Raw genomic sequence first — 17,026 nt, 5'->3', positions numbered from 1 at the left:
TTTCTTATTCTTTTTTCTTTCTTTATTATTATTTTTTCTCTTTTTACGATTTTTTTTCCTGCACCCATCATTGATATTTTCACTGCATTTAATGGCTCTCCGTCATGTGTCTTTGGCCTGCCCTTGCCATCGATCACTTATTCAATTAAATTCAAGGTTGAAAACTGCATACCTAACTGCACAAGTTTAAGCTGCAAGCTTACTGACATAATATACATTTAAGTTAGTTGCACTAAATATCATAAATAGTAAGATTTTTATTATTTAAAAACTCCGCATGCTGTTTTCTAAATTATCTTACCGATATAATTAACATTTTTGTGTTCGGTTATGACTTACGAACGCTTTTTGTACTTATTATAGTCATTCGCTAGTTATATACATACGCTTCTTTAAAAAAAAAAATATTCTATAAAATTTAATTATAAAAAATACAAGACTAAATCAATAGCGGTAAACCACATCTATTCTCACAATCGTCGAACTTTAGCATTTTATTTTTTAACTTTAATCTTTATCGCTATCGACACACTATCTAACCAAAAATCTACTAAAACAAAACCAAATATAATCAACAAAATTTACAAAAAAAAAAAGTATTTTAATAATTCATTATGTATAGACCTACTTAGTTGAACCATAAACGGTGTCTCAGGCAGTTTATTGACTTTGACCATTGTTTTCATTTATTATCAATTAATTAGCGAAGCAGCAAGAAACAAAAGCGCAAATGACAAATGCGCACAATTAATATTCTATAAATCCAAAAAGCAAGAGCAAAAAAATTTCGGACAATGAATCAATAAAGGAAGTTAATTTGAAAGCAAAATGCGAAAAAAAGGTTTCGCAAACGAAATTCGAACGCAAAAGAATACGCACGCTTAGTCAGCGCACTGTGAGAATGTGAATTGAATGCTGATAAATATAATATAATCGAGCTTAAATTTGAAAATTAGAGTATACATGCCACATATAATCCCAGCATATTAATACTTTGTTCGCACACACTTTATCGATGAGTAGATGGAGGAGGAGGGCACCGCGACAATCAGTGAGTATCTACACTGTGTGGTCAGCTATCAGTTCTCCAGTTGTTTGTCAGAAACGCCCACAAGCGTACGCGCTTATCTACACATTCAATACGTACATAATTAGATTTTCAAATTTTGTTGGTGCTATGTATAAATTTATATATCTCAAGCTTATATCACTACTTTTTAATGAAGTTGCCAGTGTATTCTGCTGCTGAGGAGCTTGTTAACACATCTACTTATAAATAATTGTTGATATCGCACTATAACGCTAAATTTTTGTTTGATTTATGAGCGATAGCGATCTCAGTGCCCGGCTAGCTCAGTCGGTAGAGCATGAGACTCTTAATCTCAGGGTCGTGGGTTCGAGCCCCACGTTGGGCGAAGGAATTTTTTTTGGAATTTAAATTAGATTTGGTTAAACAATTTAAAAAACAGTATAGAAGATATCATATTAGGTGTATAGGGGCTAGTATTGACCTGATTTTATGTGTATTGATCTATCTATGTATTTGACACTACTACATTCAGTTAAAAGACTTTAGTCTGTGCTCCGAATGTTTTATCAAGTTTTCTTATATACAATCATCAACCGATCTTCATATTAGTTATGTGGGGGCTATAAGTAAAACACGGCTCAGGGAAGTATTGACCCGATTCAACCCATTTTTGACACACAGACATAATACTTTCAGGAAAGAATTTCAGTTCTCACACATTGAAAAAATATTTTCTTACAAAAGTCAACTATAGATATGTGAAATTCGGTACCTAAGGGCTTTAATCATTTTGGTTGTACTTGGTAATAAGTGGTATACTCTAACGGTACTGTTCGTGCAAACTCTTACCTCGTTATATTAATTACTTCTTGATTTTTACACTGCATATTTGTAAAGTTGAAGAATAAAATAAAATTTAAGATTGCGTCATATGGAAAGTAGGCGTGATTATATTCCGATCTCGCCTATTTTCTCACTATGACAAAGGAATCTTAAAATAATAGGTATTATACACCGAATTTGGTTGAAATCGGTCGAGCGGGTTCCGAGATATGTGATTTCACCTGACAGCTGGTGGTGCCCCTCATTGTCCACATACGGCAGACGAAATGGCAACAACAACAAGTTATCTAAAAAAAAATCTCAGGAGATCGGCAAACATTCATTTGGATTACCAAATTTCCTTTCCACCTAACAAAATATTAGTTGTTGTTGTATAATTTCTGATTAACTGCTGCAAGCCACAGACACTCAGACAGATCGTCATCTGCTTACCCCGCAAGCAGCTACCTAAACTCTTTGCCTTTGTTTACATTGTTCAGCGCCGCTTATCAGCTTTTGTTAGATTGTTAGCTTTATGTTGCTGATTAACACTCCAGCCAACAAAGCGCCGGTGACGGCAACGGCGCTGACAGAGGTGACAGCAGCGGTGGCTGCGGCGTTAGTGCGTTTATTACTACCGCATTGTTTTGGTGCGGACATTTGTTGTTGTTGTTGTTGGCTATTTTCTTATTGTTATTATACATTTTGTTGTTGCTGCTGTTACTACTAGCGCTGTTGCATATAAAAGACGAGCATTATGCATATTAAGTGCTTTCACTTTTTATTTATACGAAAATGACAACAACAAAAATTTAAGCCAAGAGAGATAAATAACAAAAAAAAACAAAAACAAAACAAACGGAAAGTAGTGAAAAAAACCAAACAAGAAATGATATCGGACAGGGAAAAGTATAAGAAATTTGCTTTTTCAAATATTCACAACAAACACACGCGCATTAAGCGCTTAAAAAGTAGAGGAAGCGTGAGTCAAAGCGACTGGCTTAGCGTCTTCAAGCCACAAAACGCACATGGAGACGGCTCGAATACAATATTTTTCATGAAAATACATCCACACAAGCATTTCCAACTGTAAGTATGTATATATATGTATATGTTTGTATAGCCGACCGTTAGCGCTAAATAGTTGACAGCAATGCTTTTTAACAAAAGCGTGAAAAGAGCAAGATGCGCACGCGCGGCTGAGGAAGTGTCGCGACTGGCGTCTTTGCTGTTAGCAAGCAAATGTTGCTACAACAACAACAACGCCAGTGATTTGCCACACAACTTAACATTTGGCGGCATCAAAGGTGGTTCATTGTTGTTGTTTTTCTTTAGTTTTTTTTGTGAGCCGTCGCCAACTGCACTTGCTGCCACACTTCGTTGGTTTTTCAAGCAGCCATTCAATGGCCACATCAGCCAATACCTATTTGCCACAATATCTTTGCTTTGGACATTTACACGCTTTGTTGATCATACGAAATGATGCTTGAGTTGGCAACAGTGAAAGAGGAAGCTGATGCTTCGCTGAAAATGCCGACAGTAAGTCAAATTTATTTGCGTTTTTTCGCATTTCTCTAAAGCTGCGCTTCCGCTGAATGTGCAGCAATCAAAGACGGGGGGCTTGAAGATTACATAAATACATATGTATATGTATGTATTAGTGTTATATTTAATTTTACCTTAAAAAGTGGAAACAACTAATCTAATTAATATTTCGATACAAAAAATTATTGCTTTTTATTGAAAAGTAACTTAATTTAGTGCAAAAAAAATTAATTTAAAGAAAACATGATAAATAAAATAATTAAAAATTATTTTTGTAATTTTTTGATAAATTATGTTTTTAAATTAATTAATTATTTTTAATATACATATTATGCATGTTATTATAATTAATAATAATGATCAAAAAATTACCAAAAAATTAAAAAAGAAAATAAAATAAAGTACTATTAATTAAAATAATAATTAAGCAAAAAATTCAATATTACCTTAATGATGATCAAACACATAAATTAAAGTACTGACACTTGAAAACCATACTTTTTATAAGAAAGTATTAGAAGAGAATTCAATTTAATTAAAGTTAATTAATTATAAATAAATTAGTTAAAAACTAATAAGTAAAAAGTAATTAATTAAAATAATTAAATAAAATCTAATTTATAAATTCAAAAAAAAATTAAAACTGTCTCTTATACACATCTTAAATAAGAAATGTTTTTAAAGAAAAAAATATATTTTATAGTAAAAATTATTTCATTGAAAACTAAATAAATTCATTGAAAATAATGCAAAATTTTATTTCAAAATGCTTTCAAAGAGAAAATTAAAAGAACAAAAAAAAAATGAAAAATAATAATAACAAAATAAATTAATTTAATTAAAAATAAAAACTATTTTTTATCAGTTACTTATGAAGACACTAGCTTTAAAAAAAATACACACACAAAAATATCAACATTTTATTTATTAAGAAAATTTTATTTCATATATTATATGTATATTGCATAGCTTTCAGAAAAAATTTCGCTTTTTCTCACTCGTACCGTACCAAGATCACATTGCTCTTTCATATTTTACTACCTATCTTACTTCAATTATACTTCAATTGCAATATATTATTATAATTTCAAAAGTAAATTATCTTTTTATTGACACAATTGTAATTCTCATTTTTTGTTTTCCTTCATTTGCTTCACTTTTGTAATAATTTCATAATTAATTTCCTTTTTTTAAAGTAAGACTGCATATCAAGCTAATCAACAAACACGCATTGTGCTTTCATTTCCACTCGCCACCGATAGATAATTATTGAAAATCAGTTAAATAAAGTGAGCAAAGAAAAAACTCTTGGAAAAAAGTAGAAGAGAAATGAAGGCAATCACTACGGCTCAGGCATAAGCACTTGATTAGCGTTTTTTTTTTTTTTTTTGTGAGTAGCGGATTTCTAAGATCCATGCAACAGATTTTTGAAATTTCACTTTTTTCTGGCATAGAAAACCTAAGCGAGTGTAGCGCTGGATTTTAAATGCTACAGTACTTGACTTTTCATGCAATCGATGGTTAAAGAGCCAAGCTTTAAACTATATAGCCATATGTGTACATACATATGTATGTAGGTACATATATAGATATGTTTGTATGTATACATTTATGTTTTTTGTTTTTTTATGTGTATAGATGTGCAATCGTAAATTAAGTTGCATTACACTGCATATCTATGCTACACAATGTGGCATACGCGCATGCGCGCACGAAAAGTGCCATGCGACATGATAGCTCATTCATTGTACTTATTGTAATGCATGTTTTGTTGTTGTCGTGCTTTTTTGTTATAACTGTTTTTTCTTCCCAATTTTGTGTGTGGACTACGTAGCAAAGTCCAAGTGGCAAGAAAGTTCGGTTTCATTGCATAATGCAACTTCCGCTGGCTTATATACGTGCCACATACGATTTTCTGTGATCTATGCATAATTAAAAATGATGTTTTTTTGTTGTCGCAATCACATTGATTACCAATTAAAATTTGAACAAGTAGATATACATACAGCGCCTATACAAAAAGGGTATATATCTACCTCTGCATCCGCTTTTCATTTGCTTTCGCTTCTGAATTTCCAAATTTTATTCACCACTCCATCAATGAGTGGTCGATTATTCGGCTACTCAAGCACAATTAACCCAATTATTTGATTAGCTACTGTGTGCTAAGGGTTTGGGGAGATTGGAGCTCATTTCGATTTCTTCAACGTATAAGAGGAACTATAATATTTGACTCAGAGTGGACTTAAAAACATATAAAATCAAATTTGATATGTTTTTCTTTTTATTTTGTTCTTCTTCTTGCAAAGAAAGACATGTTCATCATTATTGCTGTAATTATTGTTCTTAAGCGCTGTTAATATTTATTCCCACTGCGCCACGAAATTTAGCTTAAAAGCTTGCGTCATTATAGCCCATAAACCACGTATTCCTTTTGTTATGCACTTTCTGACACACCGCCCTTTAAGTTAGTAAGTAATCAGCAAAAGTCCAGCAGCAGGCAAAACATGCTTCGTGTCCTCCTACTTCTGAAATTATTTGTCGTTGTCGTACTTAAAATTCAAATCACCGCCACTGTCGTGTCAATTACGCGGCACCACAGGCGCTTCATGGCGTAGCGACGCCGTGGCGTGTCGCCAAGGGGGGGCTCGTACACAGCAGGCATTGCATACGACAACATAATTTATTTGCTGCACTTGTGGCATGCCCAGAGTACTTGTGGAGGAATGAAGTCTTATAAATAAATAAAATACAAAAAAGCTTTTCAATTGTTTCGCTGGTAATGAGCTAACATTTACTTCATGAAATAAGTCGGAGGAGGAAGATTTTGTGTCGATTTGCTTATATAAAAAATGTTTGTCAATTCGTTTTACTTTTGTCTGCCGATAAAGCTATTGTATAACAATTATTTTCTTCATACTTATTGGCGTAGACATCGCTTATGCGGTTATGGCCGAGTTAACAGCAGTGCGCCAGTCGTTTCTTCTTTTCGCCATTTGGTACCAATTCGAGAAATCAAGTGTAACTAGGTCCTGATCTCTCAAATAGAGTGAAGGTCTTCCTCTTCCTCTGCTTCTCTTCCATCTGGACAACGTGACCTCGCCAGAGTAGCCGCTGTCTCTTGATTCGTTGAACCATGTCAATATCGCCGTATATCTCGTACATCGACTGCGGTTGCCTATGCGCAAACGACTATAAATCTTCCGCAGAATTTGTAACGCTGGCTCATCACATATTGTCAACGTTCAAGCTTCTGTATCATATAGTAGGACGGGGATGATGAGTGACTTGTTCAGTTTGGTCTTTGTTCGTTGAGAGAGGACTTTACATCTCAAATGTCTACTCAGTTCGAAGTAGCACCTGGCAAGAGTAATTTTGAGCTGTATTTCAAGACCGATATTGTTGTTGTTGTTAATGCTGGTTCCAAGGCAGACAAAATTGTCTACCAAGTCTCGAGTGCAACAATTGTTTGTTTGATGACAGGAGATATTTCGTCTTGTCCTTGTTCCCAACCAGACCCATACGCTTTACTTCCTTACCTATGTTGAAAAAGTAATATGATAGAGAGTCCCCTATGCTGAAACCCCGCTCGGTATTAAACGTTCGAAGAAGTCATTCCCGATCGTGACGGAGCTTCTGGTATTGTTCAACGTCAGTTTACGCAGTCGTAGCTTTGCAGGAATACCAAGTTCAGACAGTCAGCGTGACTTATAACACAGGCTTGAACAGGAGTGCCGACAATGATCAGACGAGACGTCTTATTTACTGTTACGTAACACGTACTCATCTATGCCTCTACTTTACTTATCTACTCCATCCTGATTCTATATAAGACTATCATATTATAAGGTCGATCCACAACCGGATATCATTGGTACCGTAGAAAAGACAAATTCGCTTGAATAATAATTGAAAAGACTGTCAAAAATCGGAAAAACGCTTTAACAGTGCCACAAATTTGTTGAAGTCGGCTATTTCACCAGATTCGCCTTAAATATGACTTTAGAGATGTTTCAACCTCAGTCTTGCAAAAGTTGGATATTGGAGACAATAAAGTAGAACCTCTACCTCATCTTCTTCAATACAACTTTCACAGCGAGCAGTTTGCCGATTTCCGCATATTCGAAAACCGAGTTTATTCAGATGAATTTGATAATAAAGTAGCCTGAGGTACAGTACAGTAACGCAAGAGAACAACGTCGACTTAACTCATTCAAAATCCGATTTAACCGCGAAAGGGATGATCTATCTTGATAGCTTCACGACTGCAGCTTCACGCAAACTCGAGAACCGAGATTATTCAAATGAGTTTGGTAGTAAATTAGCTCGATGGTATAGGCTCAAATATTTGTTAATACATATGAGCGAGTAAAGAGGTTTAATATATATTTCGAATATTTTGGCACCTTTACTATAGCAACGAACTTCTTCTCATAGAACCAAATTATTTTCAATAAATTATTCATGAAAATAATGTCATAAAAATACTTGGCTGAACGTCACCTTCGCGGTATGTGAAAGGTAGGCATTTGCCGTAGAGAGGTGCTACAATCACTTGGCATGAAATAAACTGACATTTGAACAAATTATTTGCCTCACTTCATGACACAGCCGCACCTAATTTGCATGCCACAGTCATATGTGACAGGGTTTTCACACATTTGCGGCATTATGGTAGAAATCAAGTGCAGTGCAGCATGTCACTTGTCAACGACAATATTTAGGTGGCATACTGGCAACACCAAAAAAAAAAAATTAGAAGAGTTATTATAATATTTTTTTACACTTTATTTATTATTACTATTTAAAAAAATTTTTTTTTTTTTTTTTTTTTTTTTTTTTTTTTTTTTTTTTTTTTTTTTTTTTTTTTGTTTTTTTTTTTAAAGGCCTGCTGGCCTGCGTTAACTTAGCTGATTGCGCTTTGTCCGCGCAAGAGTTTAAAGAAGCAAAAAAATGTATGCGAGCGCAACAAATTTGCCACAGCGCAGGCGCAACATTGTATCGGCATTTAAGGTGCGGCATTCCCAAACGACAAAAGCCAACGCATTCTAACAAACAATTGGCAGGATGAAGTTGGAAAAAATTAAAGAAATTGCAACGCAGAACATTTGAAAGCGCTTTATGTGAGGAAGAAATTTAAATTGATTCCCGCGGGAGGTGCAACAATGCAATGACTTGCAAATATGCGGCAGCGAAATTAAATGCGCCACCAGAACGTGGACAAACGAATGCAAGGAAATTGCAACACAATTACAACGCTTGCATTTCATCATTATTTTAAATGAAATGGTGTGGGTGTGTTTATACATGCGACTCCGAATGTGTGTGTATATAGAAATTGGACGTGCAACATGAGCACGCACGAAATGAATTTATATTCTTGGCACTCTGCAAGGCACACAGCAGTTCACTACATACATTTTTATGTCTTTTTATGTAAATATATCATAAATTGAATGAAAGACATGTGTAAAGTCTCGCAGCAACAGCTTTGCATTACAAGTGGCGGCGATCGATACATACAACGCTACCAACTGGTCAACTACTTAGTTCTTATATTATAAACACACACATATATATTTGCATTTATTTTATGTATGTGTGTGTGTGTGTCTGCGAGCGCCAATGCAATGACAATTCGATTTCAGATCGACGATAACCTTGAGCGCCAACAGCAGCAGCAGCAGCAGCAGTGGCACAATCGCTCGCTGAATGAAATGAAAATCGCAAATGAAATTGAAAATGAGACGCAAGTAGCAATGCGAATAAGTTGAAGAATAAGTAAACTGTCTACAGAACGGCACAAGATCGATTTCAAGATAGGCAATATGGCACTGATCGTGACATGCAATCAGCGATCGACTATCAGCGCTGATCAACAGCCAGCCCAGAACACTTTGTGCGGCCAACAAAGTACAATAAAAGCGAAAATAGATAATAGCTGTGTACAACAGCAGTCAACAGCAGCGTTGGAGTTCGCAGCTGCGGCAAAAGTGCCATGTCGACAAGTTTAATGGCACGTCAGCGCTGACGGGATAACAAGTGATGCGCATACCGATCGCTCACCGCATATGTAAGTGAACACGGGAAGTACAACTCGTATTATCATATCCCTTGTGTAGACTTCAAATTATACGAGTTTGTGCATTTGGTTGCGCGCCTTTGTGGCTTACCAACTGATCTGCGCTCGCTCACCGGCACACCGATCATTTTAGCACGTCTTACATTGTGGCAATCCCTCGATGATATGCAAAATAAAAGCAAAACATGAATTCTTCGGCGCGCTGGCTTTAAGTCCCCGACCGTGAGTGTGTGGTGAGTGCCACTTTCCTTTGTTTCGCTGTCAGTTATCACTCAACGCGTCCGCATCGTCTGCATCGCGCGCACCTCATTTGCATTATGGGAAACGCTTGTTTGCTGACAAATACTGACAATGCATTCAAATTATTCATCATCCTGCTTGCCATCGATCCCATCGATCCGTTCGATCGTTGGCTATCGTGCAGATCACAAGTGATCTCATGCAGATTACAAGTGCGATCGCTGATGATCAGTAGGTTCACAAGTTGTTTGCACAATGGTGGAGTGCGACTTTTTTCTTGTCCTGTCTTTTTTGGCCCTCAGGGCATGCTTTGTGTGTGCGCTCGTAGATTTTTTATGAAATATGTATCGGCTTCGACTTGGCCTTGAAACGCAATTAGCGCCATCCCTCTGTGGATAACGCACAGCAGACCAAAATAAAATTCTAGGAAAGTATTCTGGGGAGTATGTACAATTTGATTTGTTGCATGTAAAATTTGTGCATTCCCTTAGGGATTAAATGCTAATGTTGCTTCTAAAAATAGTTCACAACAAAGATGCTTAAATACAAATTTTCTTTTCAAAAATAGGTTGCAGCAATGATAGCCAACTGAATATATAGAATATATACTTTTTTTTTAATTTTCCAGCAGTAAGTCCTTCATGTTTAAAATCAATACTTTTTTAAGAGATTGAAGACTTTAGGTTGGAAATTAAAAAAATTGTGTTTGTAAAAGGTAATTCGATGAGTTCTAGAATCTTGGAACAGTCAACAAACGTTTGTCAACTATTTGCGTCGTGAAGATCTTCGAAACTAGAGATACTTTTGAACTCAACTTTTAATTGAAAGTTCACTTCTGATTAATTTTATTGTATTTACCGTCTAAGTACTTCTTAATTCTTGCAATAAAGCGCTTAACAAAATTCTTGATCTGTTTCTTAAAGGTTACTACAAAGGTTATTACCAATGTTGCCTTTTATATTTCGGAATTTGGCAACCCTAGTGTTTAAATCTGGCAACTTTCAACTTTATCGTTAAGTTTAACAGTTTTGATGTAATACATACCCAGAACCTTTTGACTTACGATCCCTATTTGTGTTGTTATAGTAACTCAAAAAAATGCATCTCAGCCAAAAATTGGAATTAAATCTTGAACACTATAATTAACATATTATACCTACTCAGAATCTTTTGACTCACGAAAGCTGTTTATATTGTTTACAGTAACTTAAAATATTCATATTGGCAAAAAAATTTAATTAAATCTTGAACATTTTCGAGCGATTATTTTTAACAACTTTCGTCATTGATTAACTCAGAAACAGTGAATTGATTAATTTAGTTCAACTTTTAGCGATAAAGCTACATCAATGACCAGTGTTTATCGATGGAGTGGTGAATGCGATCGAAGTCGTACATCACGCCAAGACTAATTTCACTAAGATTGTCCAAAATCAGTTGTTGTTCCGGAAAGTATTAATGCTGCGCACTGATATTGCAAGATCGTCATGTGACTTATCGTAAAATTGAGGCAACTGTAGACATTAGCAAGACCGGCATATATTCAATACAGTAAAAACATTTGTATGTTCACTCTTCGGCATAAAGACTTATAACTCTTCACCAAGATAGTTCGAGCTCTCAGACAGTGATTGAAATAACTTCATGTTCGAGTGCTCAAAAAATCGATTTGATGAGTAATCTACCTTATACTCTGGACGTGGGATCGAATGCCCTTTTTATTCACATTCGTAAAAGAGAAACTATGAGGTCACCATTTCTCGACACCTAGAGAGACGGTTAATGCATTTAGAAGGCATATTTTGGAGATACCTCAAACAGAGTGGCAAACGTGCTGGAACATCTGATTCAAGCTCAAGCAAAAATGTATGAATCTTAATGGAAAAACCACAATTCTTATCAGCTTAATATTATCTTCTATTGTAAATCACATATCTGCACTATTTAACCAATTTGTAAAATCACATTCCTCTAGGCACTAAACACTAGAAAATATTTGTTCTCCCTACAACAATGCTTCGTTTTTTTTCGAACTAAGACACAGATGCTTTCAACTATTTATCCCTTTTAATTTCCTTCAGCGCACGACACTTGCCATCGCACACAAATTCCATCATTCTTCGGCATTAATTTGTAATGTAGGGCACAGCGTCTTTCGGGCAAAAGAATGTCTACATTTACACAAACAACGATGCGCTAAAACAAAGTTTATTTTTAATACAGATTCTAATGTTGTTCTTATTTATGCATTTATTTGAGTTTTACCACTACGAATGCATTAGGCTGACAAGTTGCCCTTTCAGCGTCACAGCGGGCAAATTAAGAACACATCAAGGCACAAATTTGACATTCCGCCAGCGACAGGGCGACACATATTATTACATATGTATGTACATATATCATAGAAATGACTTTGTTGCCACATTTTTACAGCCTTTGTACGCAAGTGTGTGGCACAAAAGTAATTGCATTGTTTGTTGCAAATAGCGTTGTGGTATTTTGTCTTGTCATGTCGTATGTGACTTTTCCGAATTTCAGAATATTTGCTTTGTGACCTAAAATATACTAAATCCACAAATGTGGCACGTCCACGCGTAGCTGGCTGACAAATAGAAATTATGCTGTAAATCAAATGCAGAAACAGAGAACATATTTCAGAAAATGTGTCATGCGATTTTTCACTTGACACAAATTTTTGCGTGAAATAAAAATTTTACGAATGCGATTAATTTCGGCAAATAGAATTTTAGATGTTTGTGCCTGTAGCGCTATTTTTAGAAAATTTAAACAAATTTTAAAATTTGTGAATAATGTATGAAAAATTTAAAGAAAAAAAATTTGAAAATATCGAAAATATCCAAAAAAATATTTTAAAATTAGCTTACATGCTCAACTTAAACATTTTATTAGCATTCCATACTAAAAATTAATTAATGAAATATTAAATAATATTTAATTTTTGAAATATTTTGCGTTTATGACCATTCGAAAAGCTGAAATTGAAAAATTGCAAGCAATAACTTTAATACAGATATAGTAATTTTATTATTAGGGTGGCCCAAAATATATTCTTGGGGAAATTTAAATTGAATTTTTTCATGATCATTTTAATTTGTGGAAAATGTTTATTTTACTAATGAGCAGACCAAAAGTTAAAAAAAAAATTCAAAACTAAAAATTATAGAATAGAAAATTTTAATTTCAAAATGTGTTAAAAAAAATTTAATTTTTTGATAAAAATACTTCAACGAATCTATTTGCGTAATTTGAAATAAAAATGACTTTGAAATATAATTACTTTCAATTTGATACCCATATTGTTGTTTTACTTTATTATAATCGTGGAATTAAAAAAACAGGTGGCAACCCACTTCCAGTAGTCAGCATTGAGCTTTGAATTTGTAACTTATTGAGTTTGATACACAATCGTAGTATTATATAGTCTGTCATAATATTGAATTATGAGTTTTAGCGCTAAACTTTACATTTTAAAGCTCTTGCGTTTTATACGCATATTGAAGTATATTCAACCCAAAAATATTTTAAAATGATATATAAAACAGGTGGCAATTCGCCTAATATTTCGCAGCAAGTCTTGAATTTTAAAGCTTTTGAATTTGATATTCTTATTGTAATCAGGTGGCAACACGCCTGAAAAAATTCAGTACGTAAACCCGAATTTTAAAACTCTTAAGTTTGAAATAGGTGGCAACCCGCCTCATAATATTTCTACTAATTAATTATAATAAAATGTTCAATTGAAATATTAAACAGATGGTAACCTGCCAAGCTTCTTTTTAATTATTTTCGTTGCATTTAACCGATTTTGCTAACTTTCTAAAAAAAAATTTGATTTAAAATTTTTTTATTATTTTTTGTGTAACCACCCTAATGCTGTGTACCCGCATTCTACAAAGAATTACAAACCAGCATATTTGTCTCAATTTGAATCCGTCACACGTCGAGTCATACATTCTATGCCAATATGTCTGTATGTAAGTATGTTTGTGTGTGCGCACTTGTATATCCGCTCTAAGGCGGATGGATATATTTTTAGAACGCCCGCTTGTTCATAACTTGGCCAATGCGATTAACATAAATATGCACACACGCATTCAAATAGATGTCAGAGAATTCATAAATTTACATGCATTTCTATCTGCCTGTCTGTATACATACAACTCATAAACCAAAAGTCCATATTCACTGTGCGCCTCTGTTGTGTGGCATGTGGCATGTGGCAAATGGCTTTTGGCGTTCAAACTAAATATAAAGTGAATTATTAGCTGGCATATCTCAGCGCGGACCGAGGCATTAGCGGCCTGCGTTAATAAGCTTTTTCTGCATATTTTCTATTGGCAATAAAAGTGAGACGTTTGTTTGTGCAATTAGTGTTCCTTGGGAGCTGCAGCGACGCGTACAGTGGGCGCCAAATTGACCCAAATTGTTCGGGCGACACCAGCATAAAGCATTTTTGAGGTCACGGCAGTTCGCCGCGCGTTTGAGTTATATTTATGCCATGACATGCATAGCCCACACTTATATACACACAGATATATAACACTTATACATACAAACACTCTTCATGGCGTCGCATACACATAATTTGGTTTCGTTCTTAGTTAATAGTAAGCTTCTAAATGAATTCCGGCCACTTCTAGCCGCAATGAGGTTGACTAGGGTGTTTGGCGCCAACAGCACAGTGCCGTTATTATGTATATGTGCTGAGTTTTATATTTATGCGTTGGCATGTGTCACCACCTGTTGCTGTTTTTTAAAACAATATATTGTTTATTTGAAAAATACTCGTAAATTTTGAATTATTTTCTATTTAAATGTTTGTCTAAGTAATTTGCTACAAATATTTGGTGTCTTCTTTTATTTGGGTTTATGAGTGTTTTGTTTTATATTGAGTTGACAAGTGGTTATTTAGAATTTGGTGTAAATTTCTCGTCTGTTTCGAAAATAATTCAAAGTGTGTGGCATATTTTTAGGATGAAAAAAAGATTTTCTGAGTACTCTCAAGCAATTTTTAAGAACTTATTGTGTATTATGAAAATTATATTTGTTTTTTATACCTATTTTTAGCTAGATATAAGTCTTTAAAGCATTTTTGTAGCCACCAATAACAATTTTTTTATTTATAAAATTTATCAAATATATATTTATATTTACTTTTTTTACAAGTAATACTCAGATACTTTTTTAGTTACTACTTGTCCCACTCTACATTATAATATCCATCTTTGCCATGATAAGCATTCAATAACAATTTTTGCATTGAAATATCTTCAAAAATTCAACTCCAATATTTTCCAAAAAAAAAACGCTAATATTATTTCTATAACTGTTGTCTTAAAAGCCTGGATCTACATATTAAATCCCTACTTTTTTTATGAAAAAACTGCCAATAAAAGTTTTTGTATTGAAAAAATTTTCAAAAATTGATCTTCAAAATGTTTCTAATAAAAAATATTAAAATATTATTTGTTGTCTCAAAATCCTGAATCTACATATTACCTCCCTATTTTGCTATGATGAAGTGCCAATAACAATTTTTGTATTGAAAATAACTTAAAAAAATTCAACTTCTATATTTTTCTAACAAAAAGTATTCAAATTAAATAAATACACGACACAAAACTTTGCTAAAAATCTACAAAAACAAAGTTTTCAACTTCTTGGTACCATTTTTAATTGAATAAGCGCACTTGTTATTATTGCTCCGATTGTCATAGCTTAGTCAGTAGTCAGTTGTCATTAGTGAAGTACATGACGAGCAACTATCTCTCTCTAATAACACATTAGTTTTGCAGCGTCTTGGAATCAATTTTAATTGAATAAACTCACTTATTAATAAGTGCTCTATACTTTCTCAAATTATTAAGCAAAGATTATGTTTTACGTAAATATTTTATTATTGCAAATGAAGCATTTTTTACAGTTTTGATCTCACGAATTCGATTAAAACCCTTTTTTGTTTTTTTTGGAAGAGACATCTGCCTAATAATTATATTTGGAGGCATTTACAAATCTTGCACTGCACTATAGTCTACTAAACAGGCTGTCATCTGTCAGCTGTCAGGTGTGAACTTACATTAAAAACTAAATTCTTCTTCAAATTTAGAAATTAAACAAAGATATTCTATACATAATGACTTATGAGTATAAAGTTTTTATTATTATTTTATTTTATTAAAGATTATTTATGGCATATATGTAAATAGAGTTTCAACAGGGGACATCACGATTTCATAGAAAACCACTCAAGTTTTCAAAATTTAATACGTAATATCTCATAATTATATATTTTTGATAAATAATAGGGTGAAATAAAAATTTTGCAAAAAAAATAAACAAAACTTTTCATAAATTTTTTGCTGATTTCGCTGAAATTAGCATACATAGATAGCACTCCAGCAGTTTTCAACTCCTAATACTACTTTGTTGCTCACGTTCCATTTGCACAACGGTCATTTCTATGTTTATGAGTCGGTCCGGTCTTTATATACGAATAGTAATTATCAGTTTCTCATTATTATAACCTAACCTTCAAATAAAACCCATCTTCGATTGAACCGGGCCAACTATATTTAATGTTTTCCTTGTTCAGATAACGTACGTATTTACCATATATAGAACTTATATATTATATATAATATATGAGACTTCTACTCTCCCTCACCTACGTTCCCTGGTTAAGATCTCAAGAATATCGACTTTACCTAGATTATGTTTCCCGTTTTGGACAATACATAGGAACTAACTACGACTTCCACTTTAACTCGATTATTTTTCCTGGTTACAACCTTATAGAAATATTCAGGAATCTAACTGAGACTCGAAAAAATATTCTATCCGCTATTTTCATAATATCAAGCTTTGTTAGCTAAGCATGATTCCATCAAAATGTTCACCATTCCTCGAGTAACTAATTTTTCGATTGGACATACCCCAAATTCTGAGTATTGAGTCACATATCTTTCGAAGTAAATATAGAAGTGTTTGTGGGGGGTTATGACTCATATGTATGATTGAATAAATTCACAGCAAGTTCATAAAAAAAAACATTTCTACTTCAAAAAGAAAAATATTTTTTAATTCCATGAATAATTCTGCAATTACAGGATTTGCTATCTTATAAGCGAGCTTCATATGAAGACTCTTTTTTCCAATACCATGCTTCCTGTTAAGTCATAACACAGTTCGTTTATATTCTGTGAGTTAAGAGAACGTTTATTAAAATAGAGCAACTTAAAGTAAATTCTAAACAAAAAATTTTAATTCCAAAAACATAAAAAAATATT

General features: G+C 33.6%; 1 protein-coding gene, 1 long non-coding RNA gene and 1 other non-coding gene across 3 annotated transcripts in view; all 3 read left to right on the top strand.

The window, feature by feature from the left end:
- The window catches only part of LOC108978912 (protein Shroom), a gene marked incomplete at its 5' end in the record, with an annotated part of 254,171 nt that overhangs the window by 176,288 nt on the left and 60,857 nt on the right, over nucleotides 1-17,026 (top strand). The window lies entirely within an intron of this gene.
- LOC108978984 overlaps nucleotides 1-17,026 on the top strand; it is a 118,039-nt gene that overhangs the window by 45,369 nt on the left and 55,644 nt on the right. The gene's annotated exons all lie outside the window — the stretch shown is intronic.
- Trnak-cuu lies at nucleotides 1,343-1,415 on the top strand. Its single transcript has one exon. It is a non-coding gene; the product is annotated as a tRNA-Lys (tRNA).

The sequence above is a fragment of the Bactrocera latifrons genome, unplaced genomic scaffold, assembly GCF_001853355.1.
Source record: "Bactrocera latifrons isolate USDA-ARS-PBARC rearing strain unplaced genomic scaffold, ASM185335v1 scaffold_13, whole genome shotgun sequence".
Taxonomy (NCBI): Eukaryota; Metazoa; Arthropoda; class Insecta; order Diptera; family Tephritidae; genus Bactrocera; species Bactrocera latifrons.
This window is presented reverse-complemented; position numbering and strand designations above follow the sequence as displayed.